The sequence below is a fragment of the Monodelphis domestica genome, chromosome 6 (genome assembly GCF_027887165.1).
Source record: "Monodelphis domestica isolate mMonDom1 chromosome 6, mMonDom1.pri, whole genome shotgun sequence".
Classification (NCBI taxonomy): Eukaryota; Metazoa; Chordata; class Mammalia; order Didelphimorphia; family Didelphidae; genus Monodelphis; species Monodelphis domestica.
In genome coordinates this window covers 76622146-76640668 of record NC_077232.1, presented here as the reverse complement: position 1 = coordinate 76640668, position 18523 = coordinate 76622146, and the positions used below count along the sequence as shown (strand labels likewise).

The 18523-nt window shown below is 35.5% G+C and overlaps 1 protein-coding gene across 6 annotated transcripts in view; it reads left to right on the top strand.

Moving 5' to 3' along the window:
• The window catches only part of CTBP1 (C-terminal binding protein 1), a 558787-nt gene that overhangs the window by 104713 nt on the left and 435551 nt on the right, over window positions 1–18523 (top strand). The window contains exon 3 of one of the 6 annotated variants that reach the window (XM_056803643.1): window positions 1182–1422. The exons of the other annotated variants lie outside the window; for them this stretch is intronic. The gene's annotated coding sequence lies outside the window, so the exon portion shown is untranslated. The remainder of the gene's footprint in view (window positions 1–1181; window positions 1423–18523) is intronic. 6 annotated transcript variants of the gene reach the window in all.

Genomic DNA, 18523 nt, shown 5'->3' with positions numbered 1-18523 from the left:
CACTTATGAATTGGTCACCCATGAATTTAGCTAAATCTGTCCTTTAACTATTTATATTTATAGTGTAGGAAATATCTGAGAATAATGAATTTCACCACTTTATCACCTGCTTTGCTATATTAATACAGTGTTTCCCTTGCTTGTTCTATCTCAAAAGTATTTCTTTAAGGCATCAATTTGTTTATAGGTAGGATAGCATTGTCTGTTTTTAATAGACTTCTTGGTAATTCTATTTTGCTGAATCAGGAGGCAGTGTGGTAAATTGGACTTTCCATTAGTAAATCTGCATTTTAATCTTGATTCTGCTACTTTGTAGCATTTTAAATGATACTTTATTTAGTATCCTTCTGCCACCAATATCCATATATTTCAACCAAGGTGGACCCATTTTGGGACAAATGTAAGTATTAAGAAGTAGTTTATCCCATTGAACTGAAAATCTGCCTCTCTATCACCTTCCCCATATTAGACCTAATTCTAACCTCCAGGACCAAGTGGGACAAATCTAATCTCTTATATGTGATTGGTATGCACCTGCTTGAAGACTTCTATCATGGTCATCTCCATTTTCTCTTCTCCAGTTTAATCCCCATTCAGTTGTTTTTCCTGTGATTTGGTTTCCAAGTCCCTTGTCCACCCTGGTTACATACGGTTAGAATCCACTTTCCCCCCTAAATGGATAAAATGTGCCACATGTGCTATGACCAGGCTGAAGGGAATAGAAAATTGGACTCATGACTACCTACCAGAGGACACTATACCATAAATGCACCCCAATATCACCCTTGATTTTTTAGTGACCATGTCACACTTTCGATTCCTTTTTAGCCAGCATTTTGCTAGAACTACTATCTATGTTTTGAGGGGAAATGTTTTTAGGTCTCCTGTTCTTATGTTGTCCTTTATTCTAAGTGGAGAATTTCACAGTAATCCCTATCAAATTTCATCCAGATGATTATGATAGCCCCTGTAAGAATTTAAAATTTAGGTTTTTAGGTCAATATGGAAGTTCTAAAGCAATATCATGGTCGCTGATTTAAAAATATCATAGCTTAAGTCAAAATGACTTTTAGTAGCTTTATTTACAAAGAGGTGGAAAGAGTGAAAATGGAGAAATGTAATAAGAAGGAAGAGAAATATCTAGCCAATCACCCTAAGTACTGCTCTGGTGTCTGGCTCAGCCCTGACAGGCTTCAGCCAGAGAACTTGGTGTTGTCTTCAGCAAGGGTTCCACCAACACAGCCTCCTCCAGGAAAGGAAGGCCTCTCCAGAACCAATCTCTCCAGAAGCCAGGAAAGGTAGGCCAGCTGCTCATCCAGGGAAAGTGTCTCCTCCTTCAGTCCAGCTCACCAACACAGAGTCTCCCAAGACAAACTCCAAAGGAGAAGACCAAAGGCCAAGTACAAAAGACGAAGTCACAAGGTAAGGTTCCAAGGCCAAGTCCCTTGGACAGGAAGTTCAGGACTTTTTATTGTCCTTTTTACACATCATTTCCTGTCCCTCCCTCCATTTTACAGGAATCAATTGCAGACTTTCAATTTGCCTAGCACTGCCCATGGGCAGGGCAGTGGCCTCTGGAGTTGTCACCCACTCTAGCAAGTGACTTGTGAATTCTCTTATTTAGTGTTATTTAGGAGTGCTTAAGTTTTTGATTGATTAATTTAAAATTTGCTGATTGATAGACCAAGAATGTTTGATTTATTCTTCACATCCCTTTATATGTTCTCTTCCCTTCTGCCTCAGCTTGCCATCTTCTACAACATGAAAACCTCTCCTGATCCATCTGGCTGCTAGTATCTCTTTCCAAAAATTACATTTTATTTATTTTTATTGATTTTTGTGTGTACATGTATCCCTCTGATAGAATGTGAACTGATGGAGGATTGACCTCCCATTTTTTAATTTGTATCCCAGCACTTAGCACCATACCTGACTCAGAGGAAATACACTAGAAATATTTACTGATTGATGTATCATAATATTTTCTGATAATTATTTATCTCTTTAAGTTTCATTTAAAAACTACCTCTTTGCATTTAATGAGATCATCAAAGGGGTTTTGGATCTCTATTTGTGACATTCAACATAAAAGTAATAACTCACATGCATATAGGAATGTAAGCTTTATAAAGTATTTGCATGTCCTGTACAAATATGATAAACATACTGGCTATCCATTCATCGTAGCTATTCACAGAAATGAGAGAAGGCAACAATTAAGAATTAAATTGTTGTGCCTTGTTACTCTTGGCCCTATGCTGTTCCCTAGGATCCTATTTATTCTTTTTCTGTACCCTGAAATCTAATCTGCTGAAGTATAGAGGTCATGCTAGAATGTTTGCCTGGTACCCTCCTTATCAGACACAAATTCCAAGATAGTATCAGCATTGTCTCCTAACATTCCAGTCATTTTCATTTCACCTACCAATTAGTCCCTTCTTATTATTGATCATAATCTGGCCCAAACTAGCACTATCTCATGTTGTTTTCTCTAGCTTTTGAAAAATGAGATTATCAGTATGTCAGGGCAAGATTTAATTTCTTGCTCTTTTTAAACTGAGAAATTCCTAGCAGCTTTATGGATAATTGAGATTTCTCATCATAGTCTTGTAGTGTCTCTAATCCTATTTTCTTTTCTGCAGCAGAAACTCATAATTCAGATCTTCTTTCTAGCCTGGCATCCTGTAGTTCACTAAAGGATGATGAAAAGCTGCTCATTACAGAGGGCTTGAAAGTTTGCAAAGTATTTAATATACCCTATTTTATTTGCCTCTCACAACAACAGAGCTCTAGGTAACATTATCTAACTGAGCCTCAGAGATTTTGAAGATATTAAGCTCAGATGTCTCCTTATTCCACATTCAGCTCTCTTTCCATTTCTCCATTCAAACTTTCTTTTCTCACCCAGATGCTTTACTATTCCTACCCTCTGTTTCATGGCCAAATATCTTGTACGGTGCTGTTCCCTTCTACCACTTAATCTGTTCTTTTTTTAACAAGATGGTCTTTCTTCCTTTGCCACTGACTAGTCATGAATCATATCCTACTATATCTCTGTGATACCAGTGATGCCTCTGAGATCATATTTACTTCCCTTATTGAGAGTGCTAATTCATTCACTTTGTTTACTATACATTGGTGTGCCTAAGCATGAAGATGATGGAGTTATCCCTATTTCTCAAGGAGCTTCCTTGACATAATAAGATAGTTATATTTAAATGATCCATTGGGGATATGGGTCTCCGAAAGGATCACGGGCCGGATTGTGTCAAGGTAGCTCATCCCCTCCCCCTTCCTGAGTAACTTTACCTGTCCACTAAGCATTCCTGACATACCACAGTTGCGCCAGGTTTGCGTCAGCTTGTGTCAGGATACGTTCTGTACGTCAATAAAAGTTAAGGTTTGGGGCAGAAAGGGGTAGAGCAATGAGAGAATGGGGAAGATGAACAAGAGAAAGGGTGAGATGAACTAGAAGGACCAGGAGGTGAGGAGGAGTAGAAAGAGACAGGCCAGCTAAGCTAGCATGCGGCCAGGTTACTTAGGAAGGATTGTCTACCCTTCATAATAAACTTTATAAAATATATACCTCTGGGTAGCAAGAAATATTATTTATTCTTAATTATTACATTGCCTTTTCTGCCTTGGAACCAATATACAGTATTGATTTTGAGATGGGAGGTAAGGGTTTAAAAAAAAGAAAGGGCCTAATAGTGTGAAAAAGCCTGAAGCTTGGGACAGTGACACCTTCCCTCCCAAAAAGTGAGCATAACTCATCTTTAACCCAGAGTTAAAGTCAAGAAATATGATAGGGGAATGAGTCAAACAATGGAACAAGAACCTAAACATTAGAATTACCATGGTGACAGGGAAGCTCAAGACACAAATTCAGAAAATAATGACATGAAAATATCTTTAAGCAAAGCCTCACAGAAAAATATAGATTGGACATAAACCCAGCACAAATTCTAGAAGAGCTAAAGAAAGGCATTAAAAAGAAAAAAAGAACAAAAGAAATTATTTTAAAAATCAAATAAGAGTGGTAGAGGAAAATTGGGGAAACAAGAACAGTCCTAGAAAAAATTGAATACAGAATTAATAGCTTGGTTAAAGGACTATAAAATTGTGTATACACTTTAATCTGGTAATGCCACTTCTGGGTCCAGAGACCAGAGACATAATAAGGAAAAGACCTAATTTTACAAAAATATTTATAGCTGCCCTTTTTGTAGTGTAAAAGAAATGGAAAGTGAGGGGATGACTATCAATTGGGCAATGGCTGAACAAATTGTGATACATGTTGGTAATGGAATATTATTGTGCTATATGAAATAATAAGCAAGATGATTTCAGAAAAAGCTGGGAAGATTTATGGGAACTGATACAGCAAAATAAGTAGAACTGGGAGTACATTGTACACAATAGAAGCAATATTGGATAATGATTATTTGTGAAAATGTGGCTACTCTCAGAAATGCAATGATCTGGGACAGTCCTGAGAAACTTATGACAAATAATGCTATCCACCTCCAGAGAAAGAAACTTTTGGAGTCGCTTTCACATGAGTGTATTTTTGGTTTTATTTTGGGGTTTTAGTTATGTATGACTTTGCTCTTACAACAATGACCAATATGGAAGTATATTTTGCATGACAATAAAAAATGAAAACAAAAAAGAAATTGAACAGATACCATAATAAAGAAACAGGACTTAGAACAGTATTCCAGAAGGCAAAGGGACTAGGACTAAAACCAAGAATAGCAAAATATAATCCAACAGAGGAACAATATATATTTAATGAAATGGAGGACTTCAAGCATTCATGATAAAAAGACAAGAGCTGAATAGAAAAGTTGATATTCAAACATAAGACTTGAGAGAGACATAAAAAGGTAAATATAAGTAAGAAATTAGGAAGGATTTAAGGCTAAATTGTTTACATTTCTGATTGGGAAGATGACTCATGTTACCCCCAAAAACTTTATCCTAATTAAGGCAGTTAGGATTCTACTTATACAGAGCACATGATTTTGAATCTATTATTTTTGGATTATCTCAAAAGAAAATTAGAAGTCTGAGTTAGAGGAATGTACTAGAAGAAGGGGAAAGGGAGAGGGAAAATGGCAAAAATTCTTTCACATAAAAGAGGCACATGAGGGTCTTTAATTTTTTTAATTTATTTTTATTTAATTCATTTAGAATATTTTACAATGGTTACATGATTCATATTCTTTCCTTCCCTTTCTCCCTCCCCCCTCCCTTAGTCAATGCACAATTCAACTGAGTTTTACAAGAATCATTGATCAAGGCCTATTTCCATATTATTATTTGCAATAGAGTGATCATTTAGAGTCTACATCCCCAATCATATCCCCATCAACCCATGTGATCAAGCAGTTGTTTTTCTTCGGTGTTTTTACTCTCACAGGTTTTCCTCTACATGTGTATATTGTTTTTTTCTCATAGATCCCTCCAGTTTGTTCAGGGACATTGCATTGCCACTAATGGAGAAGTCCATTACATTCGATTGTAGCACAGTGTATCAGTCTCTGTGTACAATATTCTCCTGATTCTGCTCCTTTCGCTCTGCATCACTTCCTGAAGGTCATTCCAGTCCCCATGGAATTCCTCCACTTTATTATTCCTTTGAGCATAATAGTATTCCATCACCAACAGATACCACAATTTGTTCAGCCATTCCCCGATTGAAGGGCATCTCCTCATTTTCCAATTTTTTGCCACCACAGAGAGCAACTATGATTCTTGTACATGTCTTTTTCCTTATTATCTCTTTGGGGTACAAACCTAACAGTGCTATGGCTGGGTCAAAAGGTAGGCAGTCTTTTAGTGCCCTTTGGGCATAGTTCCAAATTGCCTTCCAGAATGGTTGGATCAATTCACAACTCCACCAGCAATGGATTAATGTCCTGACTTTGCCACATAACCTCCAGCAATCATTACTTTCCATGGCTGTCATGTTAGCCAATCTGCTAGGTGTGAGGTGGTACCTCAGAATTGTTTTGATTAATATGTTTATAATTATAAGCGATTTAGAACACTTTTTCATGTGCTTATTAATAGTTTTTATTTCTTTATCTGAAAACTGCCCATTTATCAATTGGGGAATAGCTTGATATTTTGTATAATTGATTTAGCTCCTTATATATTTGAGTAATTAGACCTTTGTCATAGTTTTTTGTTATGAAGATTTTTTCCCCCAATTTATCACTTCCCTTCTAATTTTGGTTGCTTTGGTTTTGTTTGTACAAAAACTTTTAAATTTAATGTAATCAAAATTATTAATTTTACATTTTGTAATTTTTTCTAATTCTTGCTTGGTCTTAAAATCTTTCCTTTCCCAAAGATCTGACAGGTATACTATTCTGGGTTCACCTAATTTGCTTATAGTTTCCTTCTTTATATTTATATTAAAGTCATTCACCCATTCTGAATTCATCTTGGTGTAGGATGTAAGATGTTGATCTAAACCTAATCTCTCCCATAATGTCTGCCAATTTTCCCAGCAATTTTTGTCAAAAGTGGATTTTTGTCCCCAAAGCTAGGATTTTGGGGTTTGTCATAGACTGTCTTGCTGAAGTCACTTACCCCAAGCCTATTCCACTGATACCTAAACCAGGAATAGCAAAAATAGAAAAACTATAGAACAATTTCTCTAATGAATATTAATACAAAAATTTTAAGTTAAATACTAGCATGGAGATTACAGCAACATATCATATAGATATGTGATCAGGATTTATATGAGAAATGCAGGGATGGTTCAATATTAGGAAAGCTATTAGCATAATTGACCAAAGCAATAATAAAACCAACAAAAATTACATGATTATCTCTATAGTTACAGAAAAAGCTTCTGATAACATGCAGTAACAAAATAATTTGCATGAAATTAAAAATAGTTTGCATAAACCAAACTAATAAAGCTAAAATTAGAAGGAAATGGGAAAATTTTCTACAGCAAATTCCTCTGATAATGGCCTAATTTCTCAAGTATGTAGGAAACTAGCTAAATTTATAAAAATAAAAGCCATTCCCCAATTGATGAATTGGGATATGAACAGCAAGCTATCAATAGCTGTATGAAAAAATGCTCTGTCACTAATCACTAGAGAAATACAAATTAAAACAACTCTGAGGTATGACCATACAGCTATCAGATTGACAAAAATGAAGAAAAGGAAAATAACAAATGCTGGAGGGGATGTGGAAAAATAGATATACTAATGCACTGTTGGTGGAGTTGTGAACTAGTCAGCAATTTGAGACAATTGGAAAAGGGCCATAAAATGGTGCATACTCTTAGTTTTATACCCCAAAGAGATAAAAGAAAAAGAAAAAAAGAATAATATATACACAAATGTTTAAAATAATTATGTTTATTTTGCCAAAGAAATTGAAATTGAAGGGATATCCATCAATTCGGGAAAGACTGAACAAACTATAGTCTTTGATTGTGATGGAATATTTTTGTGTTATAAGAAATGACATAGAGGGATGGGTTTCAAAAAAAAACATCGGAAGACTTTCATAAACTGATACAAAGTGAAGTGAGTAGAAGAAGGAGTACATTGGATACAGTCTTTCTTAGTAATTAATTCATAGGTGTGTATACCTATGTAGGGAACAATTCTGTTATAAATAATAAGTTGCTGTGGCCAATTACATGATAATGAGTTTCTCCAGACTGCACTAATGTTGTCCCAGGCAATAGATATATACTGTCACATGGTAGCAGCCCTCAACAGGAATGGAATTCAAAAATATAGGGTTGTTTATATACTATAATCATCAGAGTGAGGGGTTAAAAGATGTTTTCAGAAAAAAAAAAACATGCCTTGTGACTTACTTATAATAGCCATTCTTCCTTTGCCACCAGCTATTTTGCTTAGCTTCATTTTCACCACCAATATCCTAAAATTCCCTTCACCTACTATCCTGCCCCACCTCATGAAGCTCATTGGTATAGTTGCTTCAGCTTTTGTACTTACACCTTATCATTATTCTCAGCTCTCTTTAGATTTGTTCTTTATCTTTCCAAAGGCAGAGATAATTTCCTTTTTGGATGACAGAACCCAATGGCATTATCACTAGGATACTTTTCATTGCTAAAAGTTTTGAAGCAAATAGACAATTAAAAATAATTTGTTGCTCTTTGGTGCAACAACATGGAAGTTCCAGAAGGAATTTCTGAATCATGCAAAAGTAACAAATTTCTAGGCTTTATTTTGTCTTGTAATTTATTATTTTGAAATTATACTTGTGTTTAAATGTGAAAAAGTGATTTAGAATGTAAACCTTTCAATAAAGAGCTGTTTTCCTTATTTTTGAAGGTTGTGAAGTTGTATATAAGACATACACGTCTACAGTAAATATTATGGAAATAACATTTAAATGACTGATTTGCTGGGAAGTAACTATTTATTATTATCATTACTAATAGAGGACAACAGACAGAAGATAATTGGAAAATATCTGTTATGATTTTCTTAAACAAACTTGTTTCTCTATCAGTGGTATTGGAGAGCTCAGCACAAGTCCTACTTTTTTTGAGGAGCCTACCCAAACTCACCTCAAACCATTCATACTTGCTAGTGTTTTTCCCTTAACATTGTATTTACTTTGCATATTTTTTGCATCTAATTTTCTTTTTACATATTATTTCCCAGTATAATGTAAGCTCCTCAAGAACAGGGACTTTTTCATTATTTATCTAGGAATTCCCAGTTTATTATATAGTATTAATTTAATAAATGCTTTTTATTAAATTAATGCAATCACCAGAGAAAGATAATATGTATTGTTTCTGTTACATGTAGGACAAATTCAATAGAATATGGAAGCTATATAATTTTTAAAAATCTGATTCTTAATATAATATGTTCAGGTAGCTTCTGGTTGAGGAATCTCCCTGTACCAGTGCAGATGAGTAACTAATTGTTCTACAACGTATTAGAAAGAAGTGAAATGATTTCCTCGGTTTGACACAGCCAGTGTGTCAGAGATAGATCTGACTCCAAGTCCATCTCTCCTGTACTGTACCATGCTGCCGTTCATATACTAATAAAGACATTAGATCTATTCTTATTGTTAATGAAGGGCTCAGTGACCCATTTTATAACCTGTTAACTGCAGAGAATGGAATAGAATGACAATTTTTAGTTTTGGAAAATAATCCCACCTTCAAATACAATTGGTACTTTAAGACCTAACCATTTTAGTTTATCGGAGAAAATGCTTCTTCATGGCAATTAAGTTGTCTAAGCTGAGCTTAAAAATACATATTGAACCAACTAGATCTGTATTTCATTTATGTAAAAAACTGAGCCTTTGATAGTATTTTTAGTTCAGTTAGTTTAGTTAGTTTAGTTAAGGTAGTCCTTATCTGCTACAAATATCTTTGGTGCCCTGAAAGTATACATTCCATTAGAAATACTGGAATTGGGCCATAAGGTAGAATTCTTTCTGATCAGACTTGTTCGCATTTTTCATTTATATCTTCATAAGTAGCAAACTAAAGCTTAACCTTAGTGCCTGAAAACTTAAATCATCTAACATACTTTTTTTTAAAACCCTTATCTTCCATCTTGAAATCAATACTGTGTATTGGTTCTAAGGCAGAAGAGTGATCAGGGCTAGGCAATGGGAGTCAAGTGACTTGCCCAGGGACACACAGCTTGGAAGTGTCTATGGTCACATTTGAACCCAGGACCTCCTGTCTCTGGGCCTGGCTCTAATTCCACTGAGCTACATATCTGACACCCTAATGTAATTCTTAAAGCATGAATTTTTAAAATGAACTTGCCAAATGTCAACAAAAATGAACATTTTCAAATATAAATAACAGAAAATACATGAAAATATGAAATTTATGTGTAAGTTTTTCACCTGTATTTTTAAATGTTTCATCAGGCAGGGAGCATGATTGATCATCTGTTTTCTGGAGTTTTGATTAATTAACACATTGATCAAAGTTCTTAAGTCTTTTAAAGTTGTTTTCTTTTATAATACTGTAGTCGTATAAATTATCCTTCTTAGTTTTTTCTACTTCCATTCATTCAAGTTTTCCAATGTTTCTCAGGCCTCCCCTTTGGCCACCATTACATTCTTACTCCATTACATTCATTTACCACAATTTGTTTATTCATTCCCTAATTGATAGCATTCACTTTGTTACCAGTTATTTGCTATAATAGAAAAATACACCTATGAATATTTTTGAACATATAAGTCTTGTCTCTGTTTTTTTTGGGGAATATGCTTAGTAGTAGTATTGCCAGGTTCAAAGTTATGAACAATTTAGTGGCTTTTGAAGTATAGTTCCAAATTGCTTTCCAAAACAGTGAGTACTTGTCTCTCTCCATCCTTAACCCTATGTCAATTGTCATGTTTTTCTTCAGTCATCTTTGTTGACTAAATAGTGACAAGAAGCACTTTAAAGTAGTTTTAATTGTTATTTCTTTTGTCATTATTGACTGAGAAATCTTTCATGTGGTGATTAATAGCTTTCATTTCTTTTTAAATTTTTAAATTTTTGAAATTTTCAACTTAAATTAAAAAAAAAGAACATTTCCACATATATCACTGCACATAAAAAAGAAACTACACATTTTCATCTGGTACTATTTTAATTTAATTTCTTTTTTTTAAAACATTATTTTATTTGGTCATTTCTGAACATTATTCATTGGAGACAAAGATCATTTTCTTTTCCTCCACCCCACCCCACCTATTCCATAGCCAACACTTGATTCCACTAGGTATCACATGTGTTCTTGATTCAAACCCATTTCCATGTTGTTGGTATTTGCATTAGAGTGTTCATTTAGAGTCTCTCCTCAGACATGTCCCCTCAACTCCTGTAGTCAAGCAGTTGCTTTTCCTCCGTGTTTTTACTCCCACAGTTTGTCCTCTGCTTGTGGATAGTGTTTTTTCTTCTAGATCCCTGCAGATTGTTCAGGGACATTGTAAAGCCATTAATGGAGAAGTCCATTACATTCAATTGTGCCACAGTGTATCAGTCTCTGTGTACAATGTTTTCCTAGTTCTGCTCCTTTTGCTCTACATCACTTCCTGGAGGTTGTTCCAGTCTTTATGGAATTCCTCCACTTTATTATTACTTTTAGCACAATGGTATCCCATCACCAACATATACCACAATTTGTTCAGCCATTCTCCAATTGGAGGTCATCCCCTCATTTTCCAATTTTTGGCCACCACAAGGAGTGCAGCTATGAATATTCTTGTACAAGTCTTTTTCCTTATTATCTCTTTGGGGTACAAGCCCAGCAGTGCTATGGCTGGATCAAAGGGCAGATAGTCTTTTATCGCCCTTTGGGCATAATTCCAGATTGCCCTCCAGAATGGTTGGATCACTTCACAACCCCACCAGCAGTGAATTAATATCCCTACTTTGCCACATCCCCTCCAGCATTCATTAATTTCCTTTGCTGTCATGTTAGACAATCTGCTAGGTGCGAGGTGATACCTCAGAGTTGTTTTGATTTGCATCTCTCTGATTATAAGAGATTTAGAACACTTTTTCATGTGCCTATTAATAGTTTTGATTTCTTTATCTGAAAACTGCCTATTCATGTCCCTTGCCCATTTATCAATTGGAGAATGGCTTGATTTTTTGTAGAATTGATTTAGCTCTTTGTAAATTTGAGTAATTAAACCTTTGTCAGAGGTTTTTATGAAGACTGTTTCCCAATTTGTTGCTTCCCTTCTTATTTTAGTTACACTGATTTTGTTTGTACAAAAACTTTTAAATTTTATGTAGTCAAAATCATTTATTTTACATTTTGTGGCTCTTTCTAAGTCTTGCTTGGTTTTAAAATCTTTCCCTTCCCAAAGGTCTGACATATATACTATTCTGTGTTTGCCTAATTTACTTATAATTTCCTTCTTTATGTTCAAGTCATTCACCCATTTTGAATTTATCCTGGTGTAGGGTGTGAGGTGTTGATCGAAACCTAATCTCTCCCTTACCGTCTTCCAATTTTCCCAGCAGTTTTTATGAAATAGTGGATTTTTGTCCCAAAAGCTGGGATCTTTGGGTTTACCATATACTGTCACTTGCCCCAAGTCTGTTCCACTGATCCTCCTTTCTGTCTCTTAGCCAGGACCAAATTGTTTTGATAACCACTGCTTTATAATATAGTTTGAGATCTGGGACTACAAGGCCACCTTACTTTGTATTTTTTTTTTTATTATTTCCCTGGATATCCTTGATCCTTTGTTCTTCCAAATGAACTTTGTTATGGTTTTTTCTAAGTCAGTAAAAATTTTTTTGGAAGTTCAATGGGTATGGCAGTGAATAGATAAATAAGTTTGGGTAGGATGTTAATTTTTATTACATTGCCTTGTCTTACCCATGAGCAGTTAATGTTTTTCCAATTACTCAAGTCTAGTTTTAGTTGTGTGGAGAGTGTTTTGTAATTGTGTTCATATAATTCCTATGTTTGTCTCGGGAGATAGATTCCTAAATATTTTATTTTGTCTAAGGTGATTTTGAATGGGATTACTCTTTCTAGTTCTTGCTGCTGAAATGGGTTAGAGATATATAGAAATGCTGATGACTTATGCGGGTTTATTTTGTATCCTGCAACTTTGCTAAAGTTGTTGATTACTTTGATTAGCTTTTTGGTTGAATCTCTAGGATTCTTTAAGTAGACCATCATGTCATCCGCAAAGAGTGATAATTTGGTCTCCTCCTTGCCTATTTTAATGCCTTCAATTTCTTTTTCTTCTCTAATTGCTACTGCTAGTATTTCTAATACAATGTCAAATAATAGAGGTGATAATGGGCATCCTTGTTTCACTCCTGATCTTAATGGGAATGGATTTAGTTTATCCCCATTGCAGATGATATTAGCTGATGGTTTTAGATATATACTGTTTATTATTTTTAGGAACGACCTTTTTATTCCTATGTTTTCTAGTGTTTTTAATAGAAATGGGTGTTGTATTTTATCAAAGGCTTTTTCTGCATCTATTGAAATAATCATGTGATTTTTCTTGGTTTGCTTGTTGATATGGTCAATTATGTGGATGGTTTTCCTAATACTGAACCAGCCCTGCATCCCTGGTATAAATCCTACTTGATCATGGTGAATGACCCTTCTGATCACTTGCTGGAGTCTTTTTGCTAGTATCCTATTTAAGATTTTTGCATCTATATTCATTAGGGAGATTGGTCTCTAATTTTCTTTCTCTGTTTTTGACCTGCCTGGCTTTGGAATCAGTATCATGTTTGTGTCATGAAAGGAATTTGGTAGAACTTCCTCTTTGCTTATTATGTCAAATAGTTTGTATAGTATTGGGATTAGCTATTCTTTGAATGTTTGATAGAATTCAGTTGTGAATCCATCAGGCCCTGGGGATTTTTTCTTAGAGAGTTCTTTGATGGCCTATTGGATTTCATTTTCTGATATGGAATTATTTAAGAATTCTATTTCTTCTTCTGTTAGTCTAGGCAGTTTATATTTTTGTAAATATTCATCCATATTGCCTAGATTGGTATATTTCTTGCCATATAATTGGGCAACGTAGTTTTTTTATGATTGCCTTAATTTCCTCTTCATTGGAGGTGATGTCCCCCTTTTCATCTTTGATGCTGTTCATTTGCTTTTCTTCTTTCCTTTTTAAAATTAGATTGACCAGTACTTTGTCTATTTTGTTTGTTTTTTCAAAGTACCAGCTTCTAGTCTTATTTATTAGTTCAATAGTTCTATCACTTTTGATTTTATTAATTTCTCCCTTAATTTTTAGGATCTCTAGTTTGGTTTTCTTCTGGGGTTTTTTAATTTGCTTGCTTTCAAGTTTTTTCATTTGCATTTCCAATTCATTGTTCTCTGCCCTCCCTAGTTTGTTAATATATGCACCCAGGGATATGAATTTTCCTCTGAGTACTACTTTGGCTGCATCCCATAAGGTTTGAAAGGATGTCTCACCATTGTCATTTTCCTCAATGAAATTATTAATTGTTTCTATGATTTGTTCTCTAACCGATTTTGGAGTATCATATTATTTAATTTCCAATTAATTTTTTATTTGGTTTTCCATGTACCTTACTGATCATTATTTTTATTGCCTTGTGATCTGAAAAGGCATTTATTATTTCTGCTTTTCTGCATTTGTATGCCATGTTTCTGTGATCTAATGTATGGTCAATCTTTGTGAATGTGCCATGTGGTGCTGAGAAGAAGGTATATTCCTTTTTGTCCCTATTTGTTTTTCTCCACATGTCTATTAACTCTAATTTTTTGAAGATTTAATTCACTTCTTGTACCTCTTTCTTATTTATTTTTTGATTGATTTATCTAAATTTGATAGTGGTTGGTCCAAATCTCCCACTAATATGGTTTTACTGTCTATTTCTTCCTCCAGTACTCCTAGTTTCTCCATTAGAAATTTGGGTGCTATACTTTTGGTGCATACATGTTGATTAGTGGTATTTCCTCATTATCTAAAGTCCCTTTTAACAAAATATAGTTACATTCCCTATCCCTTTTAATCAGGTCTGTTTTTGCTTTGGCTTTGTCAGATATCATGATTTCAACTCCTGTCTTCTTTCTATCAGTTGAGGCCCAGAAGGTCTTACTCCATCCTTTAATTCTGACCTTGTGAGTGTCTACCTGCCTCATGTGTGTTTCTTGAAGACAACATATAATAGGGTTTTGGATTCTAATACATTCTGCTATTCATCTACATTTTATGGGTGAGTTCATCCCATTCACGTTCAAAGTTATGATTTTCACTTGTGGACTCTCTGGCATTTTGATATCCTCCCCTAATTCTGACCTTTCTTCTTTTGCTATAACCTTTTAAGCCAGTGATTTACCTTAAATCACTCCCCCTAGTCCCCCCCTTTATATGTTTCCCTCTCTAGCCCCTCCCTTTTTGTTCCCTCCTCTTCTCCCCTCTCTTTCCCTCCCTTTTTGTGTTCCCTTCCCCCCACCGCCCTTGGTTTTCCCTTATCCCTTACCCTGTTGGATATGATAGAATTCAAGATCCCAATGGATCTGGATGTTCTTCCCTCTCAGAGTTGATTTCACTGAGAGTAAGGTTTAAGTAAAAACTCTCTTCCTCTCCTTCTTATAGGAGAATTCTTCCCCCTCCCCTTCCCATGTGTATTTTTGTGTGAGAAAGATTATTCTACTTAGTTTTTTTCCCTCTTTCTTGGAGTATATCTTAGTACCATCAATGATTCCCTCCTCCCTTTTTCTTTCTATCCTCCCCTTTCTCCATATCATCTTGATGCCCCAAACTTTCTTTATGCATGATTCTTCTTACTATTCTAATGATGAATACCATTTTTGAGAGTTACACATTACATTTTCCCCACATATTAATATATATAATTTGATATAAATGTAGTCTTTATAGAAGAGAGTTTAAATAAAAGAAAAAGATAACATTTTTCTCCTTTTCCCTTTCCTTCATATTTATCTTTTCATGTTTCTCTTGGTCTTTGTGTTTGGATATCAAACTTTTCACAGAACTCTGGTCTTTTCTTTACAAATACTTGAAAATCATCTATTTTGTTGAATGCCCATACTTTCCCCTAGAAGTATATAGTCAGTTTTGATGGATAGCTGATTCTTGGTTGAAGACCCAGCTCTCTTGCTTTTCTGAATATCATGTTCCATGCCTGATGGTCGTTCAGAGTGAAAATTGCTAGGTCCTGTGTGACCTTGATTGGTCTTCCTTTATATCTAAATTGTCTTTTTCTGGCTTCTTGTAAGATTTTTTCTTTTGCTTGGAAGCTTTGGAATTTGGCAGTTACATTCCTTGGAGTTGTCTTTTGGGGATTTAGTGTAGAGGGTGTTCTATGGATTGAAACAATGCATATTTTCCCCCTTGTTCTAGAATCTCTAGGCAGTTTTCTTTGATGATATCATGTATAATTATATCAAGATTACCTTTTATTTCTGGCTTTTCTGGTAGACTAATGATTCTCAGATTGTCTCTCCTTCCTCTGTTTTATAGGTCTGTCACCTTGTCAGTGAGATATTTGATGTTATCTTCTAATTCTTTAGTCTTTTGACATTGCTTTATTAATTCTTGCTCTTTTGCAAGATCATTGTCTTCCAGTTGCCTGTTTCTGACCTTTAAAGACTGGTTTTTTTTTTTCAGTGTGGTCTGACCTATTTTTTGAAGCTTTGAGCTGTTTCTGCATTTGCATATTTTGTTCTCTCAGATTGCTGAGTTCCTTTTGCATTGTTTCCCATTTTTCCTGCCAGAAAGCTTCCATATTTTTGATAATTCCAGATTTAAATTCTTCAAGAGTTTGTGGAGAATTTCTATTTCCTTTGGAAGGTTTTGCAGTATTTGTTTGTGTTTCCTCTTCTATCCTCTGTATTTTGAATTTTTGCTCCATAAAATGTGTCCAAAGTCACCCCCCTTCTTCTTGCTTTTCTTGGTGTTTGGAGGCTTTTGCATTTCTGTACCGTTTGCCATCTCTATGGTTTTTCTTCCCCTTTCCAGTCAGAAATATGAGTGAGGAAGACTGTCTCTTAGTGTATCTGTCTGATGGTCCTAGGCTTTAGCCCAAGGCAAATTGTCCATTCTCCTCAGCTGCACTGTCTTCTCGGGGAAGCCCAGGGTCTGTCCTCCCCTGCCTGCTGGTGTTTTGGGTGTTACTGTTCTCAGTACCCTCCAGTTGCTTCTCTGCTTCCTTACTTCCACGCTCTGAGCCTGGCACAACACTGTCCATAAGGTACCTCAATACCTTTGCTGGCCCTGAGGTTCCTGTCCTTTCAGAGGGCCATGCACTCTAAGAGGGGAGGGGTCTTGGCCTCCCTGAGCTCTGATGAGATTATGTTCAGCTGGGTTGGTCTGGATGTGCCCCAAGGCAAAAACCTTTGGTGAGACTCTGATGGAAGGACCCAGCCAGGGAGCTACAGGCTCCCCCCGTCTCTCTCTGGCTGTTTCCCTGCGGTCTGTATTGGACGCCCCGAGCCTGGCCCAGGTTGTTTTCAAGGTAAGCTCTTCAAACCAGCACCTTTGAAGGCTCTGAGGTTCCAGCTTCTGCTGCAGGCTCAGCGCTCTGGGTTGGTGGGGAGGGGTCCTGGTACCTTCCTTCTTCATTCCCCTTAGACCTGAGTATTCTAGAATTCTGGCTTTTGTGGGGCATCCCTTTTGATTTGAGTCCAGAAGGAGGGTTCCCCCACTCTGTCTTGTTGCCAAATTTGAATTTCAGTCCCCTAAGAGCATTCAGTTCGTGATCGGTAAGGAAGGGTTTTCAGAGGCCTGAACTTTTGCGGCTGCTAAGCCGCCATCTTGACCAGAAGTCTCATATAATTTCCATCTGGTACTATTTTGCCTAAAAGGTATATAATAAATTCCACATATTTTCAAAACTGTCTTGTTTTTCCGTGCTCCATTTTGAACTACCTTCTGTTCTCTGCTGTGAATTAAAAAAAAGTATTGTAAGTTCTTTTCTTCTTTTTTTTTTGGTATCATCATTGTTAACTTTCTCTACCCCACCTCCATTAAAAAATTGAGAGGAAGGTTAGGAATAGTGCAACAAATTAGCAACAGAGTACATAGTATATATCTCTTTATCTTCTATCCATCACCTCTCTGTCAGGAAATGTATAATATACTTCATTAAAAAAAATAAAAACAAAACCCTGACCTTCCATCTTAAAATCAACACTGTGTATTGTTTCTAAGGAAGAAGAGCACTAAGGGATAGGCAGTAGAAGTAAAGTGACTTGCCCAGGGTCACACAGGTAGGAAGTTTCTGAAGCCAGATTTGAACCTAGGATCTCCCATGTGTAGGCCTGGCTTTTAATCCACTGAGCCACCTAGCTTTCCAGCTGTCCATATAATATACTTCATGAAAGGTCTTTTGAGGTCAGGATTGTCTTTGCATTAATCAGATTTTTTAAGTCTTTAAAATTTATATTTCTTTAACATGTTACTCTCTTTGTATAAATTGTTCTAGTCCTGTGTTACTTCAATTAGAATCTGGTTATAGTGCCCAAGATTTTCTGATATCATCTCTAAAATAAATTCCTATGGCATAATAATATTCAAATACATTAATATATCACACTTTGTTCATTTATTCTTCAAACCTATGGATATCCCCTTAGGTTTTAGTTCTTTCCTTTTCCCCTCCTTTAATCCTTTCTTGACAATTATAAATTCATTTCACTTTTAGTTGTTATTCCCCCTTCTTAAATCTCTTCTGCGCCTTATTCTAGCTTCTTTTCCTGTTAAATTTGATATATATATGTACTACACTTGCATGTGGGTAAAAAAGAGAGAGAGACAGAGAGAGACACACAGAGACAGAGATAGCAATTATAAACAAATTAGAGGATCAGTGGGGGTTGATATCTCTTGTATCTCGGCATAAAAGAAGCATTCTTGACCAAACAAAAGAGAGAGAATCATAGGAGATAAATTGGACAGTTTTAATTACATAGAATTAAAAACTTTGATTAGTATAGTTAGAATAAAAATGCAAACAGTTACCTGGGAAAAAGGATCT